The sequence below is a fragment of the Sminthopsis crassicaudata genome, chromosome 2 (genome assembly GCF_048593235.1).
Source record: "Sminthopsis crassicaudata isolate SCR6 chromosome 2, ASM4859323v1, whole genome shotgun sequence".
Lineage (NCBI taxonomy): Eukaryota > Metazoa > Chordata > Mammalia > Dasyuromorphia > Dasyuridae > Sminthopsis > Sminthopsis crassicaudata.
In genome coordinates this window covers 548,211,270-548,232,475 of record NC_133618.1, presented here as the reverse complement: position 1 = coordinate 548,232,475, position 21,206 = coordinate 548,211,270, and the positions used below count along the sequence as shown (strand labels likewise).

The 21,206-nt window shown below is 37.0% G+C and overlaps 1 long non-coding RNA gene across 1 annotated transcript in view; it reads left to right on the top strand.

Annotated features, from left to right (window-relative positions):
* Positions 1–776: 776 nt before the first annotated feature.
* The window catches only part of LOC141553710 (uncharacterized), a 106,879-nt gene continuing 86,449 nt past the window's right edge, over positions 777–21,206 (top strand). Inside the window, exon 1 of the long non-coding RNA XR_012485596.1 lies at positions 777–928. This is a non-coding gene — a long non-coding RNA (uncharacterized LOC141553710). The remainder of the gene's footprint in view (positions 929–21,206) is intronic.

Here is a 21,206-nt window from a genome sequence, read left to right as displayed (position 1 = left end):
TGTTGTGCTGGGCTGGGCTGGGCCGGGCTCTGTGACTCATGAGTGTGCTCTGGAGGAAGAGAAGCTTGTTATTTTAGGGTACTTCACACTCTGAGGCATGGCTCACACTGATACCAACAGCCCCAGTGCCAAATGCCTTGTGCAGCATGTTCTGTCCCTCCAGGGAGGGAATGGGGGAACAGCTGGGCTGGAGATGCAAAGAGAAAAGGCAAGAACTTTGGGGGAGGAAGACGAGGATCAGGAAAGTAGAGGGGGCTCAGACATAGAGTGGGGTGGGCTGGGAAAATGGAATAACATCTCGTCATTCAGGGATGTTATTCAAAAAGCCCCAATTCTAAAATGGCAACACCACTCTCCCAGCACTCCCCCTGCCCCAAACAAAAGGGAGAATGACCAATCTTTCTCTTCCTCCTCCTCCTCTCCCACTCCACCCTCCTTCCATTCTCCCCTCCTCCTACTGTCTTTCCCTAAACAGAACAAAATGAAACAATTCAGCCTCTAGGAATCTTCAGAAACTGTGTAAATCACACAGAAATGCAAAGGAATGTTTAGATAATGTTCAAAAAGTAGTTTTTTTATATTGTGTTACATTTGAGGGGAGGAGAACGTCAGGGTAGAAAGACAGGGAGGCTTTGGAGTTGAAATCTGGGTTCAAATTCCAGCTCTGAAGCCAACTACCCATGTGGCCTTGGGCAGGTCATTTAACACTCCAATATTTTGTTTCTCCCCCATCTGAGATACTAAAAAGGTCTCCCTATATTCTGGGTACTCCCTCCCCCAAATATCCTCCCCACTTGGCCCTCAGTTTCATCAGTTATTAAACGAAGGTGCTGCATTGGAGGGGTTCTGAAGCTTCTTCCATCTGAATCTATGATCCTGTGGTCAGAGATAAGCTTTAAACTGAAGATCCATTCTCCCAGGATTGAAGGTAGGTGAGTGGAGCCCAAGGTGGAGCCAGGGAGAGGAATTTCCAGTGATTTGGAGCAAATTTTAAAAAAGAAAATAGGATGTGAGGAGTGAGAATTATTCCTATGTTTCTGTTTATTGTTTGACCTTCCTTTACTGGTACAAAAGACATGAAATCATAAATCTAGAACTGAAGAAAATCCCCAAAGTCACTCAGGTTAATCTTTCATTTTACAGATGGGTAAACTGAGTCACAAGTTGATTAAATAATTTGCCAAACATCATACAGTTAGTAAAGCAGGATTGGGTTCATTCATATCTAGGGCCTTCAATTTCACAGTCAGTGCTCTTTCCTCATTTGGTACTCATCAAGGATAGGTATAATAGAAAAAAGGAGGAGCCACATTGTATATTAAGGATGAGTGGCAGGAGATAGCATCCCAAGTACTATACTGGTAGTACCCCCAGATTGGTAAAACAAGAACCAGAATAAAATGGCCTTTCTGTTAAGTGGACACTTTGTGGAGCATTTAAGCACAAGATGGCAGGTCACAGATGGGATTATAATCAATAGAGGTAGGAGATAAGAACATTGATATGCCACATATCATATATATATATATAGGCATATGGATGTAAAACATATATAAAATCATGAATTATAGAACCAAGAGACTCTCTCTCCTACCACTGAGACAATAATAAATGTTTTTTATCAGATACTAATTTACTGGCAGAGTTTTGCTGAACCTTTCTAGTTTCCATTTGATCCATGCATATATACTAAGCACATGATCTTGACTCCTTTCCTTTTTCTCAAGAAAGTTTATCTCCCTCTCTCAGATTCTGTGGTCTTTCTCAGTATTCAACTTCTCTAGATCTATTTTAAGGTATTCCATTTTTCTCTTTCTTTCACAGAATTGTCTTTTTTTGCACTTTTTTTCTTTCAGTTTCTTATTCTTGCCCTATCCCTCCTTTTTAATTCAATACTATTTTTTCCCCATCTGTAATTCATTCTGGTATACAAAAAAGATCCTGGCTGACCTCCCCTTTCCCCAATTCTATCTTCCCTGCTTTAAAACTGGAAATATGCCAACTTTATCTTAACATTTTTATTCCTGTTAAAGTAAAACCATTCTGGGAAAGGTACCATTTTAATGTATTAGTCATTTACATCTTACTTTGAATAAAGATTAGAGATCAGATTTGAGTAGGAAAAATAGGGCTCTGAAAGTATATGTGGAGTTGAGGATCACTTTACTTCTCTAATCCCTGAAACACCCTAATCAGATGTCCAATTCTCTCATTTTATTGATGAGAAGCTAAGACCTGACAAAGTTGTTTCTTGCCCCAGCTCATACAGGTATAATCAGAAATGATTTCTGAACCCAGGTTCTTTGAAAACCCATTGCTCTTTCTGCTGTATTATATAAATCCACTTTTTTCTCACTGCTGCCACCCTAACAGCCCTTTATTAATATATGCCTTCACTATTATAAGAGGCTCTTTGTAATAAGAATTTTGTTTTTCTTGTTTTCTCAACTGGGTTGGAGAGAGAGGAGGAAAGAAAGGTAGGGATAAGAAAATGTGAATCTGAAAATAAAATAAAGACTAATTAAAACAATAATACCTTGTCCCTTAAGAGATCTTCCTGCTGTCTCCATTTTCTCTTCATTATTGGCCATCCTTCAATGAGACACCAAACTAATCTTTCTTATTTATAGGTCTCAACACTTCAGTCCTACTTAGCTCTCAAATGCCTGAAACATATTGAACTCAATAGCCAAACTATATCACTTTACTATTCCTTGTATATGCTTTATACCTTTCCATCTTCTTGCCTTTACTTATCATAATCTCTGCCTAGAATGTATTCTCTTACCCCAGCTTCAACTCTTAAATTTCTGCCTATTCTTTAAAGTCCCGTTCTTCCTGAAAGCCTTTTCTAATTTTACAGTTTAGACTTTCCCTTGAATCTCATTTTGTTTTTCTTATATATATCCCCTACATTTCTAATATATTATATTATAGTTATTTATATATGTTTTTCATTTCTCTTCTAAACTATAAACCCAGTCTTATCAAAATTTTGTCTCAAGCATGGCGTTGTGCATATAGCAGCACAAATATTTATTGAATTGAAATTACAGTCAATCTTCAATTTTCACAAAGTTGCTATTCCTAGAAAATGGCATAAAAGTAAAAAATGCAAATGCTGATGCATTGAACCTATAGGAAATAGAGGGCTACATTTCTGTAACCATTAAAACTCATAATCTTTCAATAGATATTGTTAAAATATACTTTTCTGCATATAATTCTTTATAATACAATATCAATTCTGATAACATGAACTTTTCCTAACACAGTAACTATGAAACAATCCAAAAAATCCCCAAATCGCAAAATAAAACTGGCAACATGCAAAACATTTTTCTTATTTGTAATTTCTTAGAATTCTGCCAACATCTCAATTTAAAAAAATTTTTTCGAATAATAATTACTTTTCATAACATATGAAATCTATAATTCCACAAATATTATACAACAAAAATTCTTAAAATTGAAACATTTTTTAATCTGAATCTTATCTTCCACTGTGTCAGATGACAGTGAGAGCTTTCTACTGTATATTATATTTCTGTAAACCTCTCTTCCTTGGCCACCCTCTAAAAACCAAGGGCTCTCCCTGCTAGAACTTTGGTCAATGTGGTTAGCAAGATCTCTGACACTATATCCTTCATGGCAGATGGATAGCATTGGAGATCATAAAATAATTCATCACATATCTGCTTTGAGCATTTTTTGAAATTCTTAAGAATCTCAGAATATGAGAGCAGAGCAAAGGCAAGTTGATCTTTGATGATGGAATTGACAGCTTCATTGTATCTAGTGAGCTAATCTATTAGTATGACAGGGCTTCAGCATCTACCAGGAAGTTTTTCTAACACTTTTTTTCTCACTAAGCCTTATCACTGACTTTGCACTCTTGGACTTAAAGCCCAAATGATTTATACTATGCTTTGAGGGCAGAATTACAACACAGAACTTGTCTTTTTTAAAAAAGCTTTTTCTTTTCTTTTTTTTTTTTTAATTAAAGGTTTCTATTTTCAAAACACATGCCTAGATAATTTTCAACATTCACCCTTGCAAAATCTTTTTATTCCCTCCCTTCTCACCATCCCTCCTCTAGACAGCAAATAATCCAATATAAGTTAAACACAGGTAATTTTTCTATAAGTATTTCCACAGTTATTATGCTGCACAATAAAAATCAGATCAAAAAAGGAAAAAAGAGAAAGAAAACCAAATGTAAGCAAGCAATAAAAAAAGTGAAAGTACCATGTTGTAATCTATCTCAGTTTCATAGTCCTCTCCATGGGTGCAGATGGCTCTCCCCATCACAGGACCATTGGAACTGGCCTGAATCACCTCACTGTTGGAGAGAAACACATCCAGAGTTCATCATCATATAATCTTCTTGTTGCCTCTTCAATATTCATCATCTTCATCTGTCATTTTAGCCAATCTGAGAGGTTTGTAGTGACACCTCAGAGTTGTCTTAATTTGCATTTCTCTGTGATTTAGAACATTTTTTCATATATCTAGAAATTGTTTTAATTTCATCATCTGAAAATTGTACATATCTTTTAAACATTTATCAATTGGAGAATGGCTTATATTCTTATAAATTTGAGTCAATTCTCTATATATTTTAGAATAGGGCCTTTATCAGAACCCTTGGATATAATTTTTTTTCCCAGTTTATTGCTTCCCTTCTAATCTTGTGTACATTAGTTTTGTTTGTACAAAAACTTTTTAACTTAATATAATCAAAATTATCCATTTTGCATTCCATAATGTACTCTACTTCTTCTTTGGCTACAAATTCCTTCTTTTTCCACTGATGAGATGTAGATTATCCTTTGTTCTTCTAATTTGCTTATGGTATCACTCTTTATATCTAAATCATGAACCCATTTCAACGTTATCTTGGTATAGGGTGTTAGGCATAGGTCAATGCCTAGTTTCTGCCATACTAGTTTCCAATCTTCCCAGCAATTTTTGTAAATAGTGAGTTCTTATCTCAAAAGCTGGGGTCCTTGGGTTTATCAAACATTAGATTACTTTAGTCATTGTTGTATCTTGTGAACCTAAACTATTCCACTAATCCACTACTCTATTTCTTGGTCAGTACCAAATGGTTTTAATGACAGCTACTTTATAATATAATTTTAGATGTGGCACAGCTAGGCCACCATTATTTGCATTTTTTTTTTCATTAATTCCCTTGAAATTCTTGACCTTTTGTTCTTCCATATAAATTTTGTTATTATTTTTTCTAGCTCTGTAAAATAATTTCTTGGGAGTTTGATTGGTATTGATGGAGGGAACCTTGAAACTGTCCTAATTTGGAGGGGATGGAGGGGTAGGGGGGGGACTACTCTCCTTGAACTCTTGAGAAGCTCTCTTCTGACAGAGATCTATCCTTCAAGGAAGTTAAATGGTTTCATTAAGATTAGGCCAGGACCACTCCCTACTTAGCTGAAACTTAAGTGGTCTCATTTAGCTGTAAATATGGACCTGATATTTCTATTGAGCTGAAAATTAGTCCAGGACCATTTCTACTTAGCTAGAACTTAATGGTCTTATTCAATTGGAAATCTAGACCTAGGGGCAGTGACAACAATTGCATTCAATTGAAACTTCAGTCTCAGATTTCCTATTTAAAGGGCAATTTGGGGGTTCATTTCTTTGCAGAGGCCCAAAAGCAGGACCATATCTTGTCAAGGAACCTCTCTCTCTCCTTGGCATAGCTGCCTGTGAGGGCCCCTGCCTGCTGTGAAGATATTCTCTTCTCAGCATTAACCTCTCTTTATCTCTCTGCCAGGATTTCTCTACACCCCTTATTTATCTCTCTGCCAGGGCTTTTGTCACTGGGAAGTCAGTCTTCCTAGCAAAAGCTAACTCCTACAGTACCAACAGTAAACTCCCTTTTTTGCCACTTAAACTCTTCGGGTTCGTGAATTCTTTCACATTGACCAGAACGGGTTCCCATGACTCTTTGACTGCCACTAACCCCATCAGTATGGCACTGAATAAGTGATTAATTTAGGTAGAATTGTCATTTTGATTATATTAGCTTGGTCTGCCCATGAGCACTTGATATTCTTCCAGTTAATTAGAGCTGACTTTTTTGTGTGGAAAGTGTTTTGTTATTATGTTCAGGACTTTGTTTTGATAGGTAGACTCCCAGGTATTTTATAATATCTACAGTTATTTCAAATGGGATTTATCCTTCTATCTGTTGCTGCTGGACTTTGTTAGTAAGATATAGAAATGGTGATGACTTATGTGGATTTATTTTGTATCCTATAACTTTGCTAAAGTTGCAAATTGTTTCTAATAGTTTTTTAGTTGATTCTCTAAGAAACCTAGAGTTCTATTTGCAAAGAGTGATCATTTGGTTTCCTTATTAGCTATTCTAATTTCTTTAATTTCTTTTCCTTCTCTTAAAAAGGTAACTTTTGAACTTGAGCCTTAAACCCTAATGATGAAAATATGTAGTGAATATAAGTAGAACTCTTTATAACAGTTGGGTGAACAAAGCCAGTAAAGCATACAGCTATTTTGTCAACTTGTGCAAATAGCACCTCTCATTTTTTTCCTTTACTGCATGAAATTATGCATGCAGTTACCAACACAAAAATGAAAATGAGGTTACTAATAAAATCACAAGAATGGCAGGAATGTTGAGGATTGACTGTATTTGTCTTGAAAAGTCAAAGTCAATATAAGGATAGTAAGGCAGGAGAAACCAAAAGCTGTATCAAAAAGGAAACAAAATTTTACTTGTTTCACAATTTTCTCAGATGGTTAACCCTGCAAAGCTTAAGAATGATTGATCAATCTAGTTCATTCCCATATTTCTATGTCAGCCTTTTGAGGTCATGACCTGGGTCCAAGTTCTTTATTGTCAGTCACCAGCCCATATGACTTTGACTAAGTCTTTTTTTTCTATTAGTCTCAGTTTCCCTTATTTAAAAAAACAAAGGGATGGATTTGTTATATCTCTAATTCTCCTTCTATCTCTTTTTCTGTGATTCATGATCAAAAAGACCAGGAGTAAATATAATTTGCATTTCCAAGGAAGACAACTGATTATGTAACTCCACTGATGCTTCTATCTCAAGGACAATATTGATGACATATGGAACTCAATAAGGAGGAAAGCTGATTTTAAGTTTTGCACAATTTTTCTCTTTTGAAATATCCTTGTGTTGTTGCTTCTATAACTGTAGAAATCAGCTTGTTTGAATTGGCAAGTTTCTTGAGTAACCCTTGCCAAGTTGCAAACTGTTTTGTGCTCAACAGTCAAAGTACCATATTGTATAAAGAAATATGTAAATATACTAGACAAAGACTTTGTTAGATTCATGGAGCTCCCCTCCCCCTCATTCTTTCCTCTACCCCTTCATAGACAATTCAGACTTACTCCACTTGAAACACTCTGGAAATTAATAATTAAAGGAGCAGTTATCTTTCTTCCTCAGGATAATCATTTTGCCATTTAAAAATCCAGAATAGATGCAATACAAAGTGAAAAATCTTAAATGCACTAATTTGCATGCACTGAAGGTCATTGCATGGGAAAATACATGTTCTGTATTCATGGCAAATACAAAGGGGAACAGAAAAGAAGGAGGAAAAACTGAGACAGCAAGTCTGGGACAAAACAAAACAAAAGCCACCACCAATGGTATTTTGTAACCAGCTTAAGTCTCCCTTTCACCCTCCCCCACTTGGAATTTGGGTTTTTTGTCTTGTTTGTTTGGGGTTTATATTCTACATTACAGAAAATTTCCATTCATCCAAGACTTACAGAGCACCTTTATCTATAAGGACTGAGCCCAGAGGCAGGAAGACCTGAGTTCAAATTTGACCTCAAATACTTCCTACCTGTGTGATCTTGGGCAAGTTAGTTAACTTCTGTCTGCTTCAGTTTCTTCAGCTGTAGATGGAAATAATAAAAACACCTTCCTCTTGGGAGGATTAAATGAGATGATATTTGTAAAGTGCTTAGCATAATGTCTGAAATATGGCAGATGCTTAATAAATGTTTCCTTCCTTCCTTCCTTCCCTCCTTCCCCCTTTTCTCTTCCCTCCTTTCCTCTTTCCTTGCTTCCTTCCATCCATCCATTCAAAGAAGTTGGAAGATACAATACCTGTCTTCAACATACTCACTAATTAATTCCTTAGGGAGTTCAGTGTGATATAGTGAAAATGGGATTGGGAAGAAATCAAGATCTAGGTTCCATTGTGGCACTAATGAGCCTTTTTATTTTCTTTAAGCTTCAGTTTCTTTATAATGATAGCTCACTTTATATAGTACTTTCTTTACTTGATAAGGTAAACATTGAAAATGTCTTTATTTCCATGTTATAGATGAGAAAAATGAGATCAGAGCAGTTAAATGACTTGGCAGAATGTACTGTTATAAAACTGAACCACAGGACCTCTGATACCAAGTCCAAAGTTCTTTCATTAATTTTCACTATAACACACTGCGTCTAATCTGCACAATCATGTGGTTGGACTAGATTGGTAAGATTTGGAGCCAGATGACACCTGAGAAATCACCTGCTCTATTGCCCTTTATTTATAGATCTAGTAGGTAAAAGGAAGAGGCTGATCAGGAGATCTTTGATAGATTCCTCCCCCTCCCTCCCCTCTCCCACCCCAGGTTACTTTATGATATTATAGGATGTGAAGGGAAAGGGATAGGGAAAATTAAGTGTTACTGTAGTTCAAAAAGGAAAAGTGAAGATTCAACCTGATGGAATTTTAGGGCTGGTAGCCATTGGCTAGTAGGATTGACTCAAGGATCAACTATACCACTGATAGTCTTTTAAAAACATAATCTTTAAAGTCTATCAAGATAGCTAGGTGGCACATAGATAGAATGATGAAGCTGGAATAAGGAAGACCTGAGTGATCCCAACCATTACTAGCTCTCTACAATGCTGGACAATTCACTTGACCTCTGTCTGTCTAATTCTCTTCATCAGTAAAATAAATATAGTAATAGTATCTACTTCCCAGGAGTATTGTTAAGATTAAATATGAAAGCACTATATAAATGCTAGCTTTTATTTACCATTGTAAAGTACAGAGAGCCACAGACAATGGGGAAACTTTCAGTGAAATAAACCTTCAGCCTAGAGGGAACCTTCTGACAATATCTGGTTCAGCTCTCATCTCCCCTTGGGGGCATCTCAGCTTTCCTGAGAAGTCAGGGATGTGTGACAACCTGTGTTCTACTTGAAACAGAGATACTTGCAGTAAAGAGGTATTTACATAATAATAGCAGGGAGCTTATACTTAGCGCATGCTCAGTGTGTTATGGTAATTGTATTAAGGTATTTAAGACTGAGAGAACTTGAAATAAATGGACTCCATATTTGACCATCCACCTAGGTCCCTGATTCATCATTCTTCCTCTAAAACCAAGGACTTGGACTGGTCCCAAGATCCTCCAGAGAGCTAGTCTAGAAGGTACATTTTGACACCCCAAAATGGGGCTCCAGAAAGCATACTACAGAAAAGGATTATGATTATAATTTAGCCCTGGTAGTCAAAAAGAGAGCCAGTTATGGAAGCTCTTGAGAAGGAATTGTTCATCAGTTCTAGGGAAAGGAGATAATTTGAGTAGATCTATTTTGCCAAGAAGTAAAAAATATTGTGGCTTACAAAGAGCAGTCCCAGAGAACCCAGCCCAAAGAACAATACATGAGAATGAGATACCATGAGAAGAAAAAGGATACTAGGACCTTGAAGTACTGAAGATATTGGAGTTATGAGTACTTGGATCACGTGTTACCAAAGTTTGTCCCATCTACCAATATAATCAAAGTGTGTGCCATTTTTCTTGTCAATACTATGTACTTGTGGTAGAATGTATTCCAGGGATATGGACAGAGTATTTTATAGCGACTGTTTTTATGATGTCATTTAAGTACCTTTGTTTTGAGCTAATTGTGTCTTCAGAACTACTATTTAAGGTAAATGCATTGGTTGGGGCTCAAGAGCTATCATTTTAAAAACATGGTTAAAAACCAAAAAGAATTAGTTGTATCCTAGGAAATCCAACCTATGAGTTCAAGTTATAAGGCAACTTCAAAGAGTGAATAAAAAAGAAACTGAGTCACAGAGAGGTGAAATCATTTTCCCAAGATTACACAAGTGTTAAACAGATGAATTAGAATTCCAACCTAGGACTTCTGACTCCAAATTCTTTTCTCAATATCCCTTTTAGAAGCTTTCATATTCTATGTTTGTTATTAGAAAAAGAGCCATGTAGAGAGGATTCTACATCAAAGTACGCTTAACAGTTATTGCTATGAAGATTGCCAGAGAAAAATTTAAAGATGCTCTTTCTCTCTCTTTCTGTCTGTGTGTCACTGTTTCTGTTCCATTGTCTCTCTGTCTCTATCTCTGTTTTTCTGTCTGACTGTCTGTCTTTTTCTGTCTCTGTCTATCTCTCCCCTCCCTGTGTATGTATAAACTAATACATCCACATGTGTATACATAAACACACTGTCCTGCTTTCACATTATTCAATTCAAGTTCCCTAATATAGTAAACAATTACTTTGTGCAAGATCTTTATTCTAAGATCTTGGTAAATGATGAAAAGAAAAAGCAATTCTTATCATTAAGGAGTTTTTTCCCTATTGGAATGATAAAAAATAACATTCAGACAGAAAAATATAACATAATTGCAGTGAGAAGAAAGTACTCACAGTTACTGAAATTTGGGAAGGCTTCATGAAGATCACATCTGAACAGCTCCTTGAAGGAAAATCGAGTCTGAGAGGTGATGATGAGAAAGGTTTTCATTCCCAGTATGAAGGTTGACTAATGCAAATCTGTGGATATGTAAGATGGGATGCTGAGATTTGTGAAACAACTAGCAGTCCAGTTTGGAGTAATAGATTAGGAGTTTCTTCCCCAAAAGTTGGGTCTAGAACCTCATCATTTTCCACAACTCTCCCATGCTGGGGAGATGGCTCTTACTCCAGTAATTTCTTGATTTTTCTGTCACTGCTTCTCTCTGGCTGTTTGATCTCAGGAACCTGGAGTCCAAGACACCTATCAATGTGAGCTACTTAGACTGCACTGAGTCAAGTCTGACCCACAACAATAGTTATATATAATTAGTACAGTATAATGTTAGAAACAGAATGACATGGATTCAAATCCTTCCCCTATAACACCAACTTTTTGACTCTGGACAAAACAACTTCTAAGGCGACAACGCTCTAGGATTCCGAGTTATAATGGCTTGCCAATTTTCACTAGTGGAAGAAATTTCCATGTTGGGAGTTCCCTACACTGATGAAATCTCAGGTCTATACCAAATATATATAAATATATGCATATGTATATATACATAATCTATATTTGGAATATACACATAACACATACATATTTCTTTGGAACATCTTATACCTCAGAAAATAGGATCCAAGTGTAAAGATATTACAAGCTGTGAAAATGTGTTATGCTATAACATATTCTCACAGTACACAATGAATAATGTTTTTAATGATGAGTGGGAAAAAAGCAAGAAAGTATTTTCCATTTGAGAAGATTGCTATATTCAGATCTTAGTCCATTTCCTAGATCTCTTGTCTTATAGGTGTCCCCATATGTCATTTGGATGTATAAGAGGCAGCTGGCAGGAGGGTCAAATGAGATAATTTGTGTAAATATGTGTAATATGTGCCAGCATTAATGCTATAAAAATGGTAGCTCTTATGCACTAGAAATATCACATCTATAATAGAATAGTGAATTTGGTGTGTCTTAAATTTGCCCAGTAGAGAAGTAGAACAGTAGTTTCCAGATTTCTTAGAATTTTTTTCCTTCTTCCTTGTCCTCAACAATTCCTCAAAGCCAAACCCTGTCTCTAGAGGCTCTTGATCAAACAGTAGGTTAGATTGGGTCAGCAGACTTTGATTTACCTTCACTTAAAGTCCTGTCCTATCTCTGCCCTGAAAGACCTTTTCATTTGAGTTCTAAGAACCTCTCCCATCAATGGCTACTAACATAAGTTAATACAACTATAGCTACTTCCAAAAAAAGGAAAAAAAACATAAACCCCAGTGACTATATCTTTTCAAATCTATTCTCTTCCTGAGTTTTTTTTTTTATCAGTTATTTCTAAAATAGAAATTGAGGTGGGGGAATTGAAGGAGGAGGAAAAGGGTGTCAATGGGTGGATAAAGTAGGTAACTACCCTGCAGTGATATCAATTAAGGGATAGTAGTAGGGGCTGCCAACCCTGAATTGTCCATAGAGGTTTGCCAAAAATCTCTTCTCCTCTTTAAATCTTAAGATTGGTTCTTCCCAAAAAATTGTTTCTACTTTAACTGGCACTAGTATCTGTTTAATGCTGGGCCACTCCAATAACCTAACAAAAAGATGAGCCCTGCAGGAATAGAATATGGAAGTTAAGTTTTGAGAGGAGGAAAGTATAAGGAAGTTCTGAAATAGGGGTCCCTTGAGAGCCTAAGATTGGTATGAGGGTTATTTTTGTCAGAACAGAGTAAAAGATGTTAAAAACAACTTTTGTGTATCCTCCAGACTTTTTCTTAAACTTTTTGTTTGTATCTGGGGTTTCTGCTCTCTCACAGCAATATCTTATTGATCCTTTTAGCCAAACTCAATGCCATGCACTTTAAAGCTTTCCCTGATGTCCCTCATTGATAACAACTTAACTTCTTCTAATGCATTTATCATACATAATGTTGTATTGGAGTTATCAGCATTTATGTCTTATTCCATGTTAGAATATAAGCTCCATGAAGGCAGGGTTTGAGTCATATCTAAACTAATCTTATCTGTATGAGTCATAATTTGCTTAGAACCAGCTCTGATCTGTTTTATTGTGGGGACCAGAGTAAGAGAGGTGAAAATATGTTTCGGGTCAGTAGTAAGTTAGAGATATGGAGTTCTTCTGAGCATAAATATCAGCTAGTCCAATTATAAAATAAACAAATCTCCACACCTTTCACCACAACTTTCTCCTAAATGATTCTAGTTTGTTTTCCATTGTCAGTGTAGATGGCTTCCCTGTGAGTTATCTAAAATCCAAAACCCCTTGAAAAAGTTAATTAAAAAGGCAAGACAACAAATAAGATGAAACAGCCTTCTCTGGGTTTAGGAAGTGATCTTGGGGCAAGGAAAGGCTTTCAGGTTCAGAGACTTAAGCTGAAGTGAACATTGCATAAGAATGCTGTGTTGTATGGCTGCCTATGACAATGCCCAGGACAGTCCAAGCTTGTATGGGAAGAGGCACTCTGCCATAGTCCTATTCCTTCCAGGGTAGTCTCCCAACAGCTCCAGGGTTTTCCCCATTTGATTTTTGGCTATCATGTTTCTTTCCAAGCAGTGTAAAGACTGCACATGACACCCAAAATAGTGAATTTCTCCTGTCCCCAGACAACCCCTTGAACATGAGCGGAAGGAAAGTTGGTGCTGTTATCTTTCTGGACTTGGCACAAGGTCTCACCTGGAGTTTTAAAAGTTGTTTTGCAAGTTGGAAAAGCCAGTAATGTTTAATAAATAGAAACATGGACTGAGAGGTAGGAGGCCTTGTGATTAAGAGAACAAGTGGTCCAGGCAGATGCCTAATTGACACGGGGTGGATGGGACTTTGCCCCAGGGTTCTGATATGTGGGGAGGGATGGAGTTCTTTCTCCCTGTGGCTATTACTGTCCTTGTACCTCAGCTGCAGGTTAGTATGTCCTTGTGCCCCTTGCCCTTTAAATAAATTGTTTTTTACCTAGATGAAAAATATTCTAGTTACCCCTCTAAGTCCAAGGTTCCCAAGGTTATTATAGAGAATATGGAGACATGACCTCAGAAGTATAATTAGCACTTTTAACATCTGGGATAAGCAACATCGTTTGGATAAGCAACATCGTTTGGATAAGCAGTATGAAAGTACTTTCAAATCAGCTTTGTAATTACTAATATTAAAATAGTGTAAAAAGGTGTTGGGTTTTTTAAAATCTGGAGGTTTTTTCATTAGACCTGTGATTTCATTGGTATAAGAAGTTTGCTGTAAAGAACTTCAACAATCACTGCAGATCAGAATCTTCTGTGAAATATGTAGTCTTAGCAAGGTATCTGGATCACCGACGTTTTCGTGACTTGACCATGTTTCCATAGTCAACGTACGTCAGGGACAAAATTTGAACCCGGGTTTTGCCTCTGAAGTTAGCAGCCCCAATTAAACTGAGACCTGTTGAAGACTTTAGATTAAAAAGTCTAAAAACTCCCACTGCATCATCTCCAGTCATCTTAATCTATATCTTGTCCCTAGACCCAGATGACTCTGGAACGGAAAGTGAGGTGACCTTGCCCAGCCCTCCCTCACTTAAACCCAATTCACTTGCACGTCATAGCATTACCTCCCCAATGTCACAATCATCTTCTAGAAGGAAGGATAAACAAACAGCCCTCTAGCCATTTTAGCAACCTATCTCTCCTAGTGCAACCTAATATTACATTTGTTGTCATATCACATATTGACTCATATTGAATGTACAATTCACTACAATCCATGAAACATTTTATAAGAATTTTTGAGCATGCACCTTCCATCTTCTATTTATGAAGCTAAATTTTTTAAACACTTACAGTAATTCTTCCTCTTCATACAAAAAAAAAAAAAAAGTTTGAAGACAAACTCAGTTGAGAAGGAAATTCATTAACATAGAAACTATAGCTTTTGTCTTCTAAATGTTGATGTTCTGGGACAAAAACCCTATTATTCCATGCTAGACATGGTTTTTGACTTTCAGTCTTCCTTCTAAATTAATTGAAATTATGAACTGGCAATCATGCTTACATGAAGCTATTGACAGAACTAACTTAACGACTTGAGAAAGACTCAAGTATATTTGGAGGCTACCTCTAAATCTTTTTCAACATCTAAAAAACAAAGTGTCTAGTTCTTATGTAATATTATTGTTTGCTTTCAACTTCAAAAAGTTACAAGAACCATTAGTGGCCATTTCACTTTATTTAGTTTTTCTTACTATTGTGAGAATTAGCTTAAACAGACTACTGTGAAATGTGAATTAGTTAAACAGATGTTTCTCTTAAGGTCTGACATCCTTCATCACTAAGAAAATGGGATGTCTGATTTGCGGGGGCAGAGAGATAAAAAGGAAAGATAATTTTATAAGATGGACACTTTGGGGAAGGGCTAGTCTGGGCAGGCTGCTAAACTGAGGAACTTTGGTTCATCAGTAAACAGGATACTGTGACGCTACTGTGAGGGTACTGAGAGGTTAAAAAAAAAGTGTATTGTGGCTTGAAAAGGTTCTAAGGATAATATTCACCCATTTTGAAAGTTTGGTTAGGCTTATCTTGCCCCCTACAATTCTCCCATAGCCCAAATGAAAAGCAGTGATCATTTTCAGAGGGGCCTTTGGGAACAGTGGCCAGGGCAAACCATTTTTCTACCACAGGAAACTTTTGAAAATGCCTCTTTTTTGTTTTTGAAAGTTAAACTCCATTGTATCTTATTTTCCATCAGATACTTTGAGTCTTTATCATAATACATGTGACAATTTGTCTCCAAACAATTACCTATAGATCAATAGAGAATGGATTTTATGGCATTTAAAATATGTGCATTTATTTTTAAAAATCACATTAAAAAGTGTTTCCTTTTGGAAATGCCCTCCCCTACCCACATGTTATATATACCCTAGGTGACTGCCTACTTTCTCTATCTCTAATTCTTTCTTTGACTGGGACACTAAACTTCCTCCTTTGGGACTGAGAATAGGAAGAACGCCACAGCCTTATTATCCTATTCTGGTAGAGCAAGACTACAAGAGGGTCAAGAGTTGGTCTTTTCATTTTACTAAGAACTATGGTCCCCTGGAGTTATTTTTGAGGAGAAGAATACAAACTTAATCTAAGGCTTCCTGACGCCCTTTGAGAAAAATCTAATATAGGCATTTTTAAACTAGGGTTAGTTACTTGTTTTTAGTAACTGTATTTCAATATAATTGGTTTCTTCTGTAATTCTATACATTTTTCCTTTGGCACTTAAAAATATTAATCTGATAAAAGATCCATAGATTTCCAAAGAGGGCTATGACATAAAAAAATGATGAAGAAACTGTTCTAATTTCTTATTTGCTATATTGAGCTGATTGCATGATAAATTGCCCAAGGGAAGGTGAGAAGACTTCACTGAGATAGGTTACTGGCACCTGGTATTTTTCACAGCTAATAATATGCACAGCTGAGAGGGAATATCAAGAACTCTATTTTTGAATATCCAGTGGGAAATGGAAGAGTATGGAAATTGAGATTATGAGCCAGAGTGGGAGAAGATAAAAAAAACAAAACAAAATTTCTCACACTAAAGCCACAAGAGTGGGGAATGAACAGTAGGGAATCCTAGCCTTAGTGGTCCTCTAGCCACTTTTTCCCAGGAATTCCTTTTAGTTGTAAAATAACTGGACTATAAAAGGGCCATGATTGTAAGATACATAATAAGAACAGGCTGATAAGTATCCTGAAGTAGGTATTCTCTGTTCCATAAAGCTTTCCTGTTCTCACCAGGTCTAGGTTTATTTACTTCTTCAAATTTCCTACATTATCTATATATTTCTCCTTTCTTAACTGTTGCACTATACCTTATAGTTATTTATGTTCATATTGTTCCTCTTGAAAGGCAACTGTGGTGCAGTGGATGGAAAAACAGTCTCAAAACTAGAAATCCAGTGGGGCAGTGGATAGAGCACCAACCTAAAAGTCAGGAGGACCTGAATTCAAATTTGGCCTCAGACACTTTACACTTCCTAGCTATGTGACCCTGGGCAAGTCAATTAACCCCGATTGCCTCAGCAAAAAGCAAAGCAAAACAAAACAAACAAAAAACCCCTAGAAATCCCTGAGTTTAAATCCCTTTTCTGACATATGATATCTGTGTAATCCTGAGCCAGTCACTTCACCTCAGTCCCCTAGAACCCAGCTTCTTAACTTGTGGTTTAGGGACCTCATTTGGGAATCTCATAACTGAATGGGAGGAGAATGAAATGATGATTTATTAACAGTAAATATTTGATTTGTATGCATACATAATATGTATCTATATGCAACTATATACCCAGAGTCATGTAAAACTTTTTTGGTTATGAGTAGAAAAAGTTTAAGAAACCTTGTTCTAGACCAGAGATGTCAAACCACAGATGGTGCTCAGCCACACTAGAATGCATCTCTAACCAGATTAAAATGTAATTGAGAAATATTTAACACAAATAAACAAACACACAAGAGGACATAGGAAATGTTAACATAGGGTTTTGTTTTGTTTTTTGTTCTCCCCATCTGAATTTGACAGCTCCATGTTTGTAAGCTCCGTGAGGACAGAGACTGTCTAGATGTTTTATCTTCCTCTCATCCTTGCTGTTGACACCTGTTGACACATGTTAGCACAACATATTGTTGAATTGAATCTGGTAACTTATAAAACAACAGAAAGCCTAAAGGCATTGTGTGTGTGTGTGTGTGTGTGTGTGTGTGTGTGTGTGTGTGTGTGTATTTAAAAGAACCAATGTGTTCACAGCACACTGTTGGGTCCTTTGGCTTTGGAAGAGAGCTTTTTGAAAACTTGGCAACATGTGACCAGGAAACTATCTTGGCCAAACACTTCAGAGCTGTGGTCTTGTGGTATCAGCTCTTAGCTGAGAAAGTCCACCACGCTGATGCAAAGAGTGGGCGGGGCAGAAGAGAAGGGGAATTCTTCCCCAGAGAGGAAGGGGGAGAGTGAACCAGGAGGTATCAAAAGTCCTAACAAAAATCATTGTGCAACCATTCCTGGAGACACACCTTAAATTTAGGTTATTTCTCTTCTGATTCTATTTTTCCCTCCCAACCACTCTTCTAGAGATTTTTTCATCATGCCTTGGAGCTGGGCAACTTCTCTTTGTAAATTGACTGGGCTTTTAGATTGTAAACTCATTGAGAGCAGGGACTGTCTTTCTTTTTTGTATTTGTATTCCCAGTGCTTACCACTGTCCCTGGAACTTTGAGACCCATAATAAACATTTACTGACTGACAAGGATATATTAATTCAATTAAAAATATTTTGGAATCGCCTTCTTTGTTAACCCTGCTTTCTGTCAGTGTCAACTTTCCTCATGGAAGGATCTTGAAATGGCTTATTCATATAACTGTTGTATCTCTCCAGTAAAAGATAAAGTTCTTTGGGCAAGGACTGCTTTCATTTCTGTATATCTCTAGTGTCTAGCACAGTGTCTTATAGTCAGCATTTAATCTAAACTTTACCTGTGCTTTAGAAAATTAATGTGGTTGGAAAAACAGGCAACTATTGTAAGAATTGAAGGAGATATTTTTCTTATAATATAAAAATAAAACTTTTGAAAGAGAGAGGGAGAAAGAAAGCAATATTATAAAGTCATATTATAAATATGACTTCTGCTAAACTCACAAATCTCACAGAATTAGAGTTTGTCAGGCTTCCTCATTTGTTTGTTTATTTGTTTTTAGCAGATGAAGCATCTGAGGCACACCAAGGTAACATGACCAGCCCAGGTAGTCAGTATGAGAGACCACAGGTCTTCTGATTGCACGGCCCCATCTTTCCACTAGACTCTCCAACTGCTCAGGCCAAGAAACTCTTAGCACTTCTCTCAGAGGTAAACGATGAGGGAGGGAAGAACAAGGGCCCAAGGGAACCCTGAGAATTCTTCCTTTTGGCCCAGTATGAGTTGAAATAAAGTTAGCTTTAGGGAGACCATCCTTGCACCATTGACTGGCAAGAGAGTCAGGGGGGATTTCCAGGAAGCTCAGGACATTTTGGTGTCTCCCCACCCAATGGAGACAAAACTCTTTAGAGAGGAGGGTGGTTTAGTTAACTGCAGACCATAGAAAGAAGGCCTCTGATAAGCCTGGCAAGAGCATTGTTGCCCCTTCTGAGCAGTGCTAGCAGATGTGGAATGAACCAGTTTCTAAAACCCAACATAAATGTACTCGAAGATAAGTTTATCTTGCAGAGGAGGCTGACCCAGAGCAGCGCTTGAATTGAATGTTATCCATTCACACATGCCTAATCTTAATAGAACACTAAGGCCAAGGGCTTTTAACTCTCTGTCTCTCCACCCAACTGCTCTGGTAGAGCGGAGCGTGGAGAGGTCACTCACTCCTAGCTGAGAACCATGTGGCGCTTTGGCAAGCCAAATAGTTTAACTCTGAAAGATCAAATGAAATCCCCCAGCCCGGGTCTGGGGTAGTGTTCCTCAGCCACTTATTAACATATGTTGACACTTCTGAGAGAAGGCTGTTCAGGCAGTTATGCTGAGAAATGAAACATTTCCTAACTCTGAAGAGTAACCACAAGAACCGAAAAAAAAAAAGAAAAAGAAAGAAAAAGAAAAAACAGAAACTTTTGCAGATGGTAGTCACGTTATTTAACCCTTAACTCTCTGTAGCTATTTTTTCTTTTCTTTTTTTTGGGGGGGAGGAGGAGAGGAGGATTTGGAGAAAGGAGGTATGGGATTATTTTGCCACTGAGGCAGTGAAATGAGGAAAGCTGGCTGGCCAGGCCTTGAGTTCGTTTCTATGAAGTGATTGTCAGAGTTTTGGAAAACGCCTTCTCTAACTGACAGCCTTATTTGTTCTAGGGACCTAGTTTCTCCCATAGGTGCTTCTGTGCTGAAACAAGAAGTACCTACAAAAAGTATCAGACAAAGCAAGATGGGGCCTGACCTACACACCTGGGCCCACAGCAGCTGCATCAGGGACATTGCAAGAGAATGAGAGAACCAAAACCCTCCCACCAGACATGAGAAGCTTTTTTTCCCCCTAAAGTCAAATCTTTAGGCCCCTAGAATGGGGAGCCCTTAAATAGACTTTATTTTCATTGCACTGCATGTAGAAGCTCATCTCCAAGAATTCATTGTGTATGGAAAGCTAATATTTCAGCTCAAATGTCACCTACCTTACCAAACCTTCCTGCACCATGCCAGTCTCTGAAGTACTTATTGCCTTCAGCATACATTTAACCCCTACCTTATATTGCTTCGTACTAATTTTTTCTTTTTTACTGTTTTAAACATTTCACTCAGGCTGTCTGGTACCTTAGGGACAAAGACCATTTTGTCTGTTTCTTTGTTTCCCCTAGATTTCCTAATACAGAGCTAGCAATTAAATTTATTTTTAAATCTTTTTATTCTGAACTTAATCACTCCCCTAAAGGAGTGTCTCCATCCACAGAGATACAAAAAATAGAAGTGTATATGAAACTGTGGATTTCCATTTCATATTTCCTGCTCTCCAAAAAAAATTAATTTCATTTATTTTTAATTTGTGGGATAAAACAAGCATTTCCATAACATATGAAACTTCAAATCTATTATGTACAACATGTTATTCCATTTATATAATAAAATTATCATGTGAATTAATTTTTTTCTTTCCCTCCTAGAAATGGCTATAATTAGATACATGTATGTATGTGTGTTTATGCATATCTACATATATGCAAATATATGTCATGTGTGTCACATGCATTTAAGAACATTCTATATATATAGTTCTATTTATCAATTCTTTCTCTGGATACAGATAGCATCTTCATATTTCCTTTGTTTGTAGTTATTCTGGGCATTTATAACAGTTATACTGCTTGCTTTTAAAAAATAAACTGCACATAATTTTCCAAATTCTCCAGCTTGAGCTGCAACAATCCAATTTAACAAGTCTCTATCAAGGGATTCCTTCTGTATGTGGTACTATGCTAAGTACTGGTACTGAAAAGACAAAGTCCAGATAGTCCTTACCTTTAGTATTTGCACAGATAAGCAAACACAAGACAGCATGAGGAAGGAGGGAAAAATAAATAGCAAAGGAAAGCAACATAATTAGTACTGAAATAATCATTCTACATATGTCTACGAATGTGCTAGCACTGTACTCAATAGTGGGTTCACAGAAGCAGAAATGAAATAATGCCTGACTTTAAGCCGCCCATGGAGGGACAGTAAATGTTCATATATAATTGTATACAGAATATAGTTGGGGGGTGGGGTGAAGAAAGGAGGAGGTACTAGTAACTGGGAAATCAGAAAAGGCCTGAGGTAGGAAGTGGGTTTTGAGCTGAGCTTTAAAGGTAGCTAAAAATTCTAAGAGCCCTTTCTTAGACTCACAGGGAATGCATTCCAATAAAAATCCTTTTGAATGAA